The 14551-nt window shown below is 38.1% G+C and overlaps 1 long non-coding RNA gene across 10 annotated transcripts in view; it reads left to right on the top strand.

Annotated features, from left to right (window-relative positions):
* The window catches only part of LOC129059995 (uncharacterized), a 148552-nt gene that overhangs the window by 122321 nt on the left and 11680 nt on the right, over nucleotides 1-14551 (top strand). For 8 of the 10 annotated variants that reach the window (XR_010140270.1, XR_010140266.1, XR_010140268.1 and 5 more), the window contains 3 exons: nucleotides 1191-1285; nucleotides 3270-3420; nucleotides 3901-4114. This is a non-coding gene — a long non-coding RNA (uncharacterized LOC129059995). The remainder of the gene's footprint in view (nucleotides 1-1190; nucleotides 1286-3269; nucleotides 3421-3900; nucleotides 4115-14551) is intronic. The other 2 variants (XR_010140269.1, XR_010140264.1) reach the window with 1 other exon arrangement.

The following is a 14551-nucleotide window of genomic DNA, read 5'->3' as shown; positions in this document are numbered from 1 at the left end:
GCCTCAGCCTCCTGGGTATCTGGGATTACAGGCACCCACCACTATGCCCAGCTAATTTTTTGTATTTTTAGTAGAGACGGGGTTTTGCCACATTGGCCAGGCTGGTCTCAAACTCCTGACCTCATGATTCATCCGCCTCAGCCTCCCAAAGTGCTGGGATTACAGACATGAGCTACCGGGCCTGGCCCACATGGGTTTTTCTTTACCTTTCCTTCCCCTACCTCCCTAGGGGATGTGAATTTAGAGAATGTTGGGTAGGGTCTTTTGGCTTTGCTTCTGAAGTCCTATGCAATTTTTCAGTGGGTTTTGTAATGGGCTCTGCAGTTTGACCTACACTACAATAGATGGCTCTTTTGGGTAAGAGCTGGCTTTGGCCAATGTGGCTGAGTATATACTTGACCATTGTTTACCAGGAGATGTTCTCTGTTGCCTTAGTCAATGGGCTGATCTGTGGAGGTCACAGTGGTCTGAGTTCCCTGCTCCTCCCCAGAGAGGTGGAGGGCAGAGATGGATGGGGCCAACCAGGCTGGCCCACCTACAAGTCCGCTGATGTCAGGTATGAGCACCAGCACTGAGAGAGAATCCAGTAGGTTATTACCAAGTGCCCAGCAGTGTACCTAAGCATAGAGCTGGGAAACCTCTTTGGCCCTAAGTTCTCTGCCAGAGGAAGTGGGGACAGTCTAAACTTCTAATCTGACAGAGTGGATGATCTACATACCTGGAGATATGTCTGGGTGTAGGGTAGAGAGGGCCCTGCTTTACCATGGTCTCTGTATAGTAAGGGAGGGCCAGCTCAGACTGCTAATTCAGGCAAGCAAATTATCTGAATGCTTAGAAATATCCCTGGGTGTGGAATAGAGCAGGCAGTGCTGCACCATAATCTCTGAGCAGGAAGGGTGGGGCAGCTCAGTCTACCAAGCGGTTGCTACCAATACCTGGAGATCTACCTGGGCATGGAGCAGAGAGGGGCCCAGATATAGTTAGGATCTCTGTCCCCACTAATATTTTATGTCAAATTATAATCCGCAGCATTGGTGGTTGGGCCTGATGGGAGGTGATTGGATTGTGGGGGTGGTTTCTAATGGCTTAGCACCATCCCCTTTGGTCACCACAGTGGATGAGTTTTTGTGAGACCTGGTTGTTTAAAAGTGCATGGCAGCTCTCTCTATTCTCTCTTCCTCCTGCTCCAGCCATGTGAAGATTCCTGTTCTGGCTTTCCCTTCCACCATGAGTAAAAGCTCTCTGAGCCCTTTGCAGCCATGCTTCCTGTACATTCTACAGAACTGTGAGCCAATTAAACCTCTTATTTTAAATAAATTACCCGGTCTCAGTTATTTCTTCACAGAAATGCCAAAATGAACTAATACAGAAAATTGGTACTGAGGTGTGGGGCAGTGCTATAAAGACACCTGAAAATGTGGAAGTGACTTTGGATAATAGGCAGAGGTTGGAACAGTGTGGAAGACTTATAAGAAGACAGGAAAACGAGGGAAAATTTGAAACTTCCTGGAGAGTTGTTAAATTGTTGTGACCAAAAAGCTGATAGTGATATGGACAATGAAGTCCAGACTGAGGAAGCCTCAGATGGAAATTAGAGACTTATTGGGAATTAGAGCAAAGGTCACTTTTGTTATGTGTTAGCAAAGAATTTTGTGGCATTATGCCCTGGGGATCTATGGAATTTTTAACTTGAGAATGATAATTTAGGGTATCTGACAGAAGAAATTTCTAAGCAGCAAAGTATTCAAGAAGTGTCCTGGCTGCTTCTAACAACCTATGCTTCTATGCAAGAATAAAGAGATTATCTGAAAGTAGAACTTATATTTAAAAGGGAAGAAGACTGTACAAAAGTTTGGAAAATTTGCAGCCTGGCTATGCAGTAAAAAAGAAAATCTAATTTTCTGGAGAGGAATTTAAACATCTGTAGAGATTTGCGTAAGCATAAAGGAGCCAAGTGCCAATAGCCAAGACAATGAAAAAAAAAAGGCCTCCAAGGCATTTCTGAGATCTTCACAGCAGCCCCTCCTATCACAGGCCCAGAGGCCTTGGAGGAAAGAATAATTCTGTGGGCCAGGCCCAGGGTCCCACTACCCTGTGGGGCCTGGGGACGCTGCTCCTTGAGACTAAACCACTCCAGCCCCAGCTGTGGCTCGATCAGGCCCAGGTACAGCTTGAGCTACTGCTTCAGAGGGTGCAAACTGTAAGCCTTGGCAGCTTCCAAGTGGTGTTAAACCTGTGGGTGCACAGAGTACAAGAGTTGAGGCTTGAGAGCCTCCACCTAGATTTCAGAGCATGTATGAAAAATCTTGGATATCTAGGCAAAAACCTAATGCAGGGGTGGAGCCCATATGGGGAACCTCTACTATGGTAACACGGAAGGGAAATTTAGTGTTGGAGCTTCCACACAGAATCCGCACTAAGGCACTGCCTAGCCAAGACAATGAAATAGCCAAGACAAAAAAAAAAGGCCTCCAAGGCATTTCTGAGCTCTTCACAGCAGCCCTTCCTATCACAGGCCCAGAGGCCTTGGAGGAAAGAATAATCCTGTGGGCCAGGCCCAGGGTCCCACTACCCTGTGGGCCCTGGCTATTTCATTTCTCACTAGCGAAGCTGTGAGAAAAGGGCCACTGTCTTTCAGACCCCAGAATGGTATACCCACCAGCAGCTTAAATCTTCAGCCTGACAGAGCCATTGGCACTGATTGCCAGCCCATGAGAGCAACTGTAGGGGCTAAACCCTGCAAAGTCAACAGGGGCTGAGCTGCCCAAGGCTCTGGGAGCTCACTCTTTGCATGGAGTCAAAGATTATTTTGACTCTTTAAGATCCCAGCACTTTGGGAGGCTGAGGTGGGCCCGTCATGATGTCAGGAGTTTGAGACCAGCCTGGCCAACATAATGAAATCCTGTCTTTACTAAAACTACAAAAAATTAACCAGTCATGGTGGTGCATGCCTGTAATCCCAGCTACTCAGGAGGCTGAGGCAGGAGAATCTCTTGAACCCGGGAGCCGGAGGTTGCAGTGATCTGAGATCGCACCACTGCACTCCAGCCTGGAAGACAGTGTGAGACTCTGTCTCAAAAAAAGTAAATAAATAAAAAAGACTTCATAACTGCCCTGCTGGATTCAGGGCATGTATGGGGCCTGTAGCCCCTTTCTTTTGGCTGATTTCTCTCTTTTGGTATGAGAGTATTAACTCAATGCCTATACATTCCCATTGTTTCTCAGAAGTAACTAATTTGTTTTTTTGTTTGTTTGTTTTTATTTTACAGGCTCATGGGCAGAAGGGACTAGCCTTACCTCAGATGAGACTTGGGACTTTGAAACTTTGAGTTAATGCTGGAATGAGTTAAGACTTTGAAGGACTTTAGGGAATTCATGATTGTATTCTGAAATGTGAGAAGAACATAATATTTGGAAGGGGTAAGGGGAGGAATGATCTGGTTTGGATCTTTTTCCCCCACCCAAATCCCATGTTGAATTGTAATCACTAAAGTTGATCTGAGGTGTCCTTCATGATTCCAGTGGTTTCCCATTTTGCCTCTTAAATTACAGCTCACAGAGTTGATCTTGCTATTTCAAAGAAGCTGCCATCTTGGAAAAATAAATGAAAAGTTAGTAAAGAATTCTTCTTATTGGGCAACTCGGACTTCAGAGTTGCTCATTTAACATGTTTTCAAACATAAAACCATTTTAGATATTCAAATTGCTTCATTTTAATATAAATGTATCAGTTATAATTTTATGGCTCATTATTTGTTAATGTCAAAACGTTTATTATCAGTGCAAAATAGAATTCATAATATGATTTTTTCAAAATTTCTATTGTTTAGAACAGGTATTTACTATTAGTTACTAAATCATTTGCCATTAGAGAAATTTATAGTTGTTTCATCATTACAGATGAGAAAAAGAGGCCATCCATGACCCTCCCCACAATACAGTAGACCTGAACAAGATGTTGACCCTGTACATGAAGATAACAGCAACCAGTGTATACACATGTTAAACCTTCATCACAACCAAAACAATGAGTGTGTTCATCATCCGGAAGTTTCCTCAAGCCCCTTTGTAATCCTTCACCGTTGCTTCTCATTGTGTCATTCTCAATGCCCAGGTAAACATTGATCTGCTTTCTGACACCATGGCTTAGTTTTCATTTTCAAGAACTGCATCTATGTCAAGTCATACAGTATACATTATGCTTATCTTTTTAAAATTAGTATGATTATGTTTTTGTATTAGCAGTTCATTCATTTACATTGTTGAGTAATGTTCTTCCGCATGGATATACCACAGTTTCTTTATATATTCACCTATTTAAGGACATTTGATTGTTTTCAGTCTTGGGTTAATACAAATATAGCCACTCTGCACATTTTTGTATAAGTCTTTGTATAGACATATGCTTACATTTTTTTGAGTAAATACCTAGGAGTGGAGTGTCTGAATCATATAGTAAGCGTACGTGTAACACATAAGTAACATTGTAAAACTGTTTTCCAAAGTGCTTCTGCCATTTTGCATAACAATCAAAAGAATAAGAGTGTTCTGCCTTGTCTACATTATTGCTAATATTTGGTATGGTCAGTATTTCTGACCCATTCTATTTTGTGTGTATTGGTATCTAATTTTTGTAATTGGTGACTTCCCTAATGACAAGTGATGTTGTTTTTCAATTTCTATAAGATTTTGTATAGAATTGATATCATTTCTCCTTAAGTTTTTGGTAAAATACCCCAGTGAAGCATATAGGTCGGGAGGCTTTCTTTGTTGTTATTTGTTTGTTTTGTTTTGTTTTCTTTTTTTTTAATTGGAAGTTCTTTAAATTCAATGTCTTTAATAGAAAAAAGACTATTCAGGTTATCTCTATTTCGTGTTGAAAAAACTTTATTAGTATTGCTTTAAAAAATTTGCCCATTTTATCTACATTTTATTATTAGTATAAAATTGTCCATAACATTTCTCTATTAATTTTTCAATATCTATAGATTTTGTCATAATCTCATCATTCTCATTCTTTAATAATCTGCTTTATTTTTTCCTGATAAGTGTAGATATATGTTATTAAATAAATTAACTTTCTCGAAGATCCAGGTTTTGATTTTATTTATTCTTCTCTGTGTTTTTTTTTTCTGTTTCTACTTTATTTACTTTTATTCTGATCTTTATTTTTTCCCTTTGTGTATTTTTTCATCCTAATTTTTTTAAGATGGAAGTGGATGTCATTTGGGCCTTTGTTATTTCCTAATACAGAATTTAGTGTCAAAAATTTTTCTCTATGTACTTCTTTAGTCTCCAACAAATTCTGATACATTGTAACTTCATTTTCATTCACTTCAGAATCTTTTGGATTTCACTTTTGACTTATTATTCGATCCACAGGTTATTTAAAAGTATATTGTTTTCTTTCCATATATGTTGGGATTTGCCAGCTATCTTTCTGTTATCAATTTCCAATTTAGCTCCATTTTAGTGAGAGAACATACTCTGTATAACTTAAATCCTTTTAAATGTATGGAGGCTTGTTTTATGGTCAATGTTAGTAAATATTCCATGTGCACTTCTACACAATATAAATCTTGTCATTTTGGGTTAGAGTATTCTAAAATCATTGATTATGTCAATTTTAGTGATAGTGTTGTTCATGTATTCTATATCCCCCATGATTTTCTTTTTACTCTACTATTAATTATTGAGAAGAGAATATTAAAACTTTTACTATAATTATGGAATTATCTATTTCTCCTTATAGTTCTATCAATTTTCTCTTTATATATTTTAAAACTATCCTATTAGTTGCAGAAACATTTAGGATTGTTATGCCATCTTCATAAACTGATGCTTTTACAATTATGAAATGATGTTCTAGATCCTGAGTAATATTATTTTCTCTAGCATCTACTTTGGGGATGGGACACTAATATAGTGACTCCAGCTTTCTTTGGATTAATGTTATCATAGTACAACTGTTTACATCCTTTTACTTTCAACTTATTTATGTCTTTATATTTAAAATGAGTTTCTTATTAGCGACATATGATCAGGTTTTGTTTTTAAATCCAGCTAACAATTTTTGTCTTTTCATTATTTATTTACTTTTTATTATTTTATTATTATTTTTGAGACAGGGTGTCACTCTGTTACCCACGATGGAGCTCAAGTGGTACGATTGTGACATATTCCACCTTCAACCTCCCACTAGGCTCAAGCAGTCCTCCCACCTAAGTCTCCCAAGTAACTGGAACTACAGGAATGCCCTATCACAGCTGGCTAATATTTTTTTCTCTTTTGTAGAGATGATGTCCCACTATGTTTCCCAGGCTGGTCTCTAACTCTTGGGCTCAAGCGATTTTCCTGCCTTTGCCTCCCAAAATGCTGGGATTATAGGCATAGGCCAGCACACTCAGCCAATTTCTCCCTTTTAACTTGGACATTTAGACCATTTTACACTTAATGTTATTGTTGATATTATAAGATTGTCACTCATCTTGCTATTTTTAAATTTTTTTCTTCTTTCTTCCTCTTTTTCTGCTTTCATTTGGATTGAATTTGTGTGTGTGTATGTGTGTGTGTATAATTTCATTTTATCTCCATTGTTTGTTTATTAACAATATTTCTTTTTTTAATTTTAGTGACTGACTTAGGATTTGTAGTATAGATCTTTAATTTATAATTTTTCCTTTATATTGTCCATGTTTCAGTTTGGATAGTTTCTATTACTACATCTTTAAATTTACTAATCTTTTCTTTTGCAATGTCTAGTCTACTGTTAATCTCATCAGGTATATATTTCATGCCCATATTATAATTTTCATGTTTATAAGTTTAATTTGGTTACAGGATTCTAAAATCATTGATTATAGAATCAATGATTTTAAAATCAAGATTACTTTGTATCTTACATGTCTCTGCTAAACTTTTTAAACAAGTGGAATGCAATTACAATAACTGCTGCATATCCCTGTCAACTAATTCAAAGGTGTGAGTCAGTTCTTGGTTAGTTTTGATTGATCAATTTTTCTCTTCACTGTGGCTTATACTTTCCTGTTTCTTTGCATACCTGGTAATTTGTATTAAATGCCAACGATTGTAAATTCTCTTTTGTTCAGTGCTAGATATTTTTATATTACTATAAATATGTTTGACCTTTGTTCTGGGAAAGAGTCTAGTTACCTGAAAATTGTTTGACATCTTTGGGCCTTCTGATTTTAGATTTCTTAGAACCAACATAAGATAAGCATTGTTTACTCCAGGGCTAATTCATCCCAGTTACTAGAGTCAGATCACATTGAGTCTAACCAATTCCCCATGAATTATGAGATTTTATAATCTGGCTAGTGAGAACAGGCACTGTTCCCAAACCTCTTTTCACTGAGATTTTTTACTATTTTTATCTAATTATTTTAGAATTCACTACCTGGCCTCAGGCAGTTTTCTCTTGTTCTGATCTGTACTCTGCTGAATACTTTAAGATGACATTTTGCAGATCCCCAGAATTACTTATCTATGCAACACTTTCCTCTCCTATATTCTCTCCTGTGACCTATCCCTCTTGGTCTTCCACGACTCTTACTCCATCTCCTCAACTGAAGGAGTTCACCAGTCTCTTCTTGATTCCTCTTCTCTATGCAACAGACTGAAAAATCTTCTCAAAATAGGCCAACTGTTGAACTCACTTTTTTTTCTGTCTCTCTTAGCTCACTGACCTTAATTGCCTGATGTTCAGTGTCTTCAAGACCATTGTTTTATCTAATTTTGTTCATATTATTTTGTTTGCTTCAGCTGAGAGGGCTATTTGTTCTTTGTTATTCAGTCCTAATCAGAAGTAGTTTTCCTAGTTAAAAAAATAAAATTGATTATTTTGAATCCTCATCCTGATCTCACTTCAGCATTTGACACAACTGATAATCTCTTCTTGAAACTTCTTTATCTCTTAAAACCTATGTTCTTTCTCCTAACTTTATACATTCTACCTCAGTGGTTTCTCCCACTTTAAAAACCCACAGGGCAATTTCTTCATTTGCCTGTCTTTATATAATAGTACACATCCCCCTTCCAAGTATTCTTTGACCTCCCCCTTTTCACTGAGTACCTTTACTTACTTCTTAATGCTCAATTTCTCATGAATTCTAACACAGGTCAAAACTTTCTCCTGGGCAATTCCAAATGACATCTTGCTTGGTAGGTCACCTCTAATGTATTATCTTTTCACCAAGCCTCCTACTCCTCCTTTGTTTATGTGCAAATCTATTTATTTATTCATATACTTTCCTATGCCTCCCATGTTTCAAAAATATGTTGGTCCTCTTACAAAATATTGTACACAAAATATATTCTATGAATTTCTATGTACTTAAGAGAAATGTGCTGGATAGTTTTTGCAAAAGTAGGTATTTAGCAGTTATATAATTCATGAATGAAACTTGAATCACTTGACAGAATAAAAAACATTTCTATTTCTGACAGAAAAATTTTTCATGTGGATCTCTATAAAGAAGACAATGTACCATTGTTCATTTTAAAAATAGCCACAAATTTTTTAACAATCCTCCTATGAAGAGGTCAGGTCTAATTCTCCTAACATTGAGTATGGACTGGCCTTAGTAAATTGATACATCTAATAGCATGTGACAGAGAGTCATGCATGATTCTTAAAGCTATATTAGGAGAGCACACAAAAACTACACTTTATTTACTGGAATGCTCCCTCTTGGAGCCCTGAGCCATCATATGAAACATGACTACCCTGAGACAACCATGCTATGAGGAACACCAAGCCACATGGCAAATTTTTCACATGGGGCATTCTGGCCAATAACTCCAGCTGAGCTCATTCTTTAAGTCACATAAAACCAGGCAACACAAATATGTGAAAAGAAGCCTCCAGATCTTTCTAGCTCTCAGCTTTTTGAATCACTCCAATTATTTAGGTCTTCACAGTTGTAGTACAAGATATTATGAAGAGGAGAGAAGTCACACACCAGGGACTGTTGTGGAGTGGGGGGAGCGGGGAGGGATAGCATTAGGAGATATGCCTAATGCTAAATGACGAGTTAATGAGTGCAGCACACCAACATGGCACATGTATACATATGTAACAAACCTGCACGTTGTGCACATGTACCCTAAAACTTAAAGTATAACAATAATAAAATAAAATAAAAAAAATAAAATAAAAAAAAATTTTGACCCAGAGGATCAGTAAATATAACAAAACAATCATTGTCTTATGCACTTAATTTTTGAATTTTTAAGGTAATACGATTGACATGACAACTTAAAAATATATTCAACAACATATACATAGACACACATAAATTTTTTTCCTGAAAGTTTGTGTTATAATGTCTATTGCTATAGGCTGATAGCATGATGCCTAAATATTTTGTATCAAAGGTTGAATTGTCATAATCTAAATACCAAGTTCTTTGAATGTCTGGTTTACCTAGTGTTTCTAAGACTTTCCTAACAATATAATCACTATGGGAATAATAAGTACAGATTTCCAGGATCTTATACACTGGGCCTGAGGTAGGTACAGGAAGCTGCATACTTAAATATTATAGGCATGTTTGGAAGTCATTGGTTCAATACTAAGATTTTGAGCATCAAAAACAGAAATTTTTAATCAAACTTCAATAGACCGTGATATGGTTTGGCTTTGAGTCCCCACTCAAATCTCACCTTAAATTGTAATCCCCATAATCCCCATGTGTCAAGGACAGGACCAGGTGGAGGTAATGGAATCATGGGGGCAGTTTACCCCATGTTGTTCTCGTTATAATGAGTGAGTCTCAGGAGATCTGATGAATTTATAAGCATCTGGCATTTCCCCTGCTTGCACTCATTCTTTCTCCTGCCACCCTGTGAAGAGGTGCCTTCTGTCAGGATTGTAAGTTTCCTGAGGCCTCCCCAGCCAGGCAGAACTGTAAGTCAATTAAACCTCTTTTCCTTATAAATTATCCAGTCTCAAGCAGTTCTTTATATTAATAGTAGCATGAGGATGGACTAGTACAGCAAATTGGTACTGATGTAGCAGGGCACTGCTGTAAACTTATCCGAAAATGTGGATGCAACTTTGCAACTGGGTAACATGAAGAAGTTGGAACAGGTTAGAGGGCTCACAAGAACACAGGAAAATGTGGCAAAGTTTGGAAATTCTTAGAGACTTGGAGGGCTCCTAAGACAGGAAGATGTGGGAAAGATTGGAACTTCCTAGAGACCTGTTGAATGGCTTTGACCAAAATGCTCATAGTAATATGGACAATGAAGTCCAGGCTGAGGTGGTCTCAAATGGAGATAAGGAACTTTTGGGAACTGGAGTAAAGGTCACTGTTGCTATGCTTTAGCAAAGAGACTGGTGGCACTTTGTCCTTGCCCTGGAGAACTGTAGAACTTTGAACTTGAGAGAGATGTTTTAGGGTATCAGTAAGAAAAAAAATTCTAAGAGACAGAGCATTTGTGAGGAAGCAGAGCATAAAAGTTTGAAAAAAATTTGCACCGTGACATTGCATAGAAAAGAAAAATTTATTTCCTGAGGAGAAATTCAAGCCCGCTGCGGAAACTGTATCCAAGAAATGTTAGAGACCTTCCTGGCAGCCCACCATAGGCCTGGAGGCCTAGGAGGGAAAAATGGTTTCTTGGGCTGGGCCCAGAGACCTCCTGCTCTATGCAGCCTCTGGACATGGTGCCTTGCTTCCCAGCTGCTTCAGCACTAGCTGTGGCTAAAAGAGGCCAAGGTATGGCTTGGGATATTGCTTCAGAGAGCACAAGCCTCAAGCCTTGGTGCTTTACATGTGATATTGGGCCTCAGGTGCACAGAAGTCAAGATTGAAGTTGAGGAACCTCTGCCTAGATTTCGGAGGATGTACGGAAACACCTGGATGTCCAGACAGAAGTTTGCTGCAGGGGCAGAGACCTGGTGGAAAACATCTTCCAGGACAGTGTGGAAGGGAAATGTGGGGTTGGAGCCCTCACACAGAGTACTCACTGGGGTACTGCCTAGTGGAGCTATAAGAGAAGGGCCACCATTCTCCAGACCCCAGAATGGTAGTTCCACCAACAGCTTGTCCCACGTGCCTGGAAAAAACACACACACTCAATGCCAGCCCATGAAAGCAGCTGGGAGGGGGGATGTACACTGCAAAGCCACAGGGGCAGAGCTGCCCAAGGCCATGGGAGCCTACCTCTTGTATCAGCATAACCTAGATGTAAGACTTGGAGTCAAAGAGATCATTTTGGAATTTTAGAGTTTAATGACGGCCCTATTGGATTTGGACTTGCATGGGGCCTGTAGCCCCTTTGTTTTGGCCAATTTCTCCCATTTGGAATAAGTGTATTTACCCAGTACCTGTACCCCCCATTGTATATAGGAAGTAACTGACTTGCTTCTGATTTTACAGGCTCACAGGCAGAAGGGACTTGCCTTGTCTTAGATGAGACTTTGGACTTGGACTTTTGGGTTAACACAGGAATGGGTTAAGACTTTGGGAGACTGTTGAAAGGGCAAGATTGTGTTTTGAAATGTGAAGACATGAGATTTGGGAGGGATCCAGGGTGGAATTATATAGTTTGGTTCTACGTCGTCACCCAAATCTTTCATTAAATTGTAATCCCTGTAATTACGACATGTCAAGGGTGGGACCAGGTGGAGGTAATTGAATCATGGGGGCAGTTTACCCCATTCTGTTCTCATGACAATCACAAGATCTGATGTTTTTACGAGCATCTGGCATTTCCCCTGCTTGCATTCACTCCGTCCTGCCACCCTGTGAAGAGGTGCCTTCTGCCATGATTGTAAGTTTCCTGAGGCCTCCCCAGCCATGCAGAACTGTGAGTCAATTAAAGCTATTTTCTTTATAAATTACCCAGTCTCAGGCAGTTATTTATAGCACCATGAGAACAGACTAGTACAGACTGCATAGTGTTTATGACATGTAAATTTTTTAAACATTCATGATAATCTTTGGTTTCTTATGAACTCACTTTCTCATTGACCAGAACAACTATTTCAAACTTTTGCAATAGTCTCAAATCTCTGAAGACCACTTACTTACCTCACTCTCAGCAGATTATCTTGCTTACTACTCAGCAGAGAAAACAGATATCATGTTCCTAACTTCCTTAAACAACTTACCACCTTAAAGAATCTAGTGCCCCCTCCCCAATGCCTATTTTTCTTCTTGTTATATTAGAAGTCTTTCCCCCTACTTGGGCCATAGATCCGTCACCTTCTGCCTTCAAAAGTATTTTGTTCTATTAATCATTTTCTCTGTCCTGTATTATAATCACCTTTCTCTTATCTGCTGTCTTCCTAGAGAAATGTGGTCAAATCTATTCCATATTTAAAAAGGAGGAAGTAGCTTAACTTCTTATAAGGTATTAGAAACATTTTAGCCACAAGTAAAGATGGTGAAGTCATAGATAAAAGGACCTATGAATCCCATAAATAAACATCAAACCTGCCTCATTTATTCTCTAGCTTCATAATCCTCTACAGATAGGCTCCTTGAAAGACTTGTGTATACTCTCTGCCTCCACTTTTTCATACTGAATCCACTCCCCAGCATTCTGTAATCTGGGTTTTGCACACTCATCACTACTTTAAAATGGACTTGGAGGAACCCTGCAAATAGAAGACTAACAAAAGAGCTGGTGGGGAAGAAGTGTGTGTAATTAGAGATGTTATCATTATCCTAGCCCTTCACAAAATGTAAATTTCTCATACTACTATCCTATTTTCTTTTTAAAAATTTGAAAAAAACGTACAGACACCTAATTCTAACCACCTCTCTGTACTCTAAAAACCTTCCAAGAAGGAGAAAACCTTTTGACAAGAAGTCTAGATACAAAAAGGACATATCCTTCTCCTCAGATGCACAAATCTGGGTGCACTAAGGGTTTCTCTGTATAGCTATAAGCACATTAAAAGAGTAAAACACAATTCTAATTTCTCAGAAGAAGATACTCTTAAAAAATACCTCCAAACTATCGGAAAACCACAAAAGGACAAAGTAAATGTAAAGAAACCTGCCATCTGACAAGCAGATGGTCATTTATTTTTCACATGTCAAATTTCACTTAGAATGTACTATGCTATAGGCATAATGGTCCTTCAAGTAAGAGTTGGAAATTGGAAACACCTTCTTGTGCACAGCTAATTCAGTTATGCACCCTCATTTAAGAGTCATTCAGCAAAGAGACAAGAGCTCTTTTTTGCCCCTTCAGTAGTGAGAATATGAATAGTCATTAGTTTTAATGTAACTACTGGTACTAAACTAAAATTGGAAATATATTAACATATAACTCTGCAATTAGAATGTAGGGAAAATATGCACACATCTGCCTTTCCAAGATGCTTTTCAGGGCATGTCAGTGTGTCTTAGAAAACTTAGCAGCAATCAGCTTGTGTTGTATCCAAGGTTAGGGATTCTGCCATTTTCGTCATATTCACCAGAAGTCTTAGATTGGGCTAAATGCCACATCTTCAAAGGTAAAGAATGTGAAGAGCCAAATATTGTTATGGTACAAGTCTACAGAATCTGCAAGAGCAATTGCTAAAGCTACAATTTCCCAGGGGAGTAAATCAAAAACTCATTGTGCAGTGAACAAAGGTGTACTTACAATAAAGTATACCCAGACTTTTCTCAATGAGATGTCTTAATCACAGGGGAGTGTTGGCTACTGTTTCCTTTTATTCTTACTGAATATCTACAACAAGAAAGGGATACAAACAACTTTTGATTACCTATTTTTAAAGTAGACAAATTTAGCATGGATAAATTGTATCCACAAATCCTTCCAGGGGACAATATTCTCTGTGAGTCATCTCCCCAGACAAATATTTCTCCAGAAATTTCTCAGGAAAATGAAGTGCTTTGACCTTTACAGTGTTTTCCTTTTTTTAAATTAATGTTCTACCAGAGATGATAATTCAAACATTAAAAAGCAAAGATATATGAAAAAACATAGAAAGAGAACAAGAAGCATAGTGATCACACAGGAGACTAACAAAAATATTGTTACATATACTATATTATGGTTTTAAATTTTTTTTAGTTCAGTCACATTTATAACTCTGGTCTTGGCATCTTATCTAAGTATGTCTCCAACAATCATTTTTGCCAGTTTTAAACTTCAGCAAAAACATCAATGCCATCATCTCTAAATGATTACAAAATCTGTTACCTTCCAAAATAATTTTTTACTCTCAACTAATATCCTTGATTTTTCTTCTCCTGAGAGGGAATGGGTAACAGAAGCAATTAGATAATTTTTATGTCTATATGTTGTTTTCCTTCCTTTTCAAGTGGGTGAGTGGTCCCAACAACTAAATCAACAACTAAGCCAACCCCTCTGCCTATGGCTGATATCTTCTTTCTTGTCCACTCAAAGACTTTGAAGTTGCATATTAATTTATTCTTCTCCACAATAAAATTTCCATTAGCACACAAGCACACTCTGCTATCTCTTGTGCTTTAAAAATAATAATAAATAAGAGACACTCCTTTGACCTCACATCATTTTTCCACTATATCTCCCATTTTTCATG

Source organism: Pongo abelii, chromosome 5 (assembly GCF_028885655.2).
Source record: "Pongo abelii isolate AG06213 chromosome 5, NHGRI_mPonAbe1-v2.0_pri, whole genome shotgun sequence".
Taxonomy (NCBI): domain Eukaryota; kingdom Metazoa; phylum Chordata; class Mammalia; order Primates; family Hominidae; genus Pongo; species Pongo abelii.
Note: the sequence above shows the minus strand (reverse complement) of the source record. Positions and strands in the feature narration are given on the sequence as shown.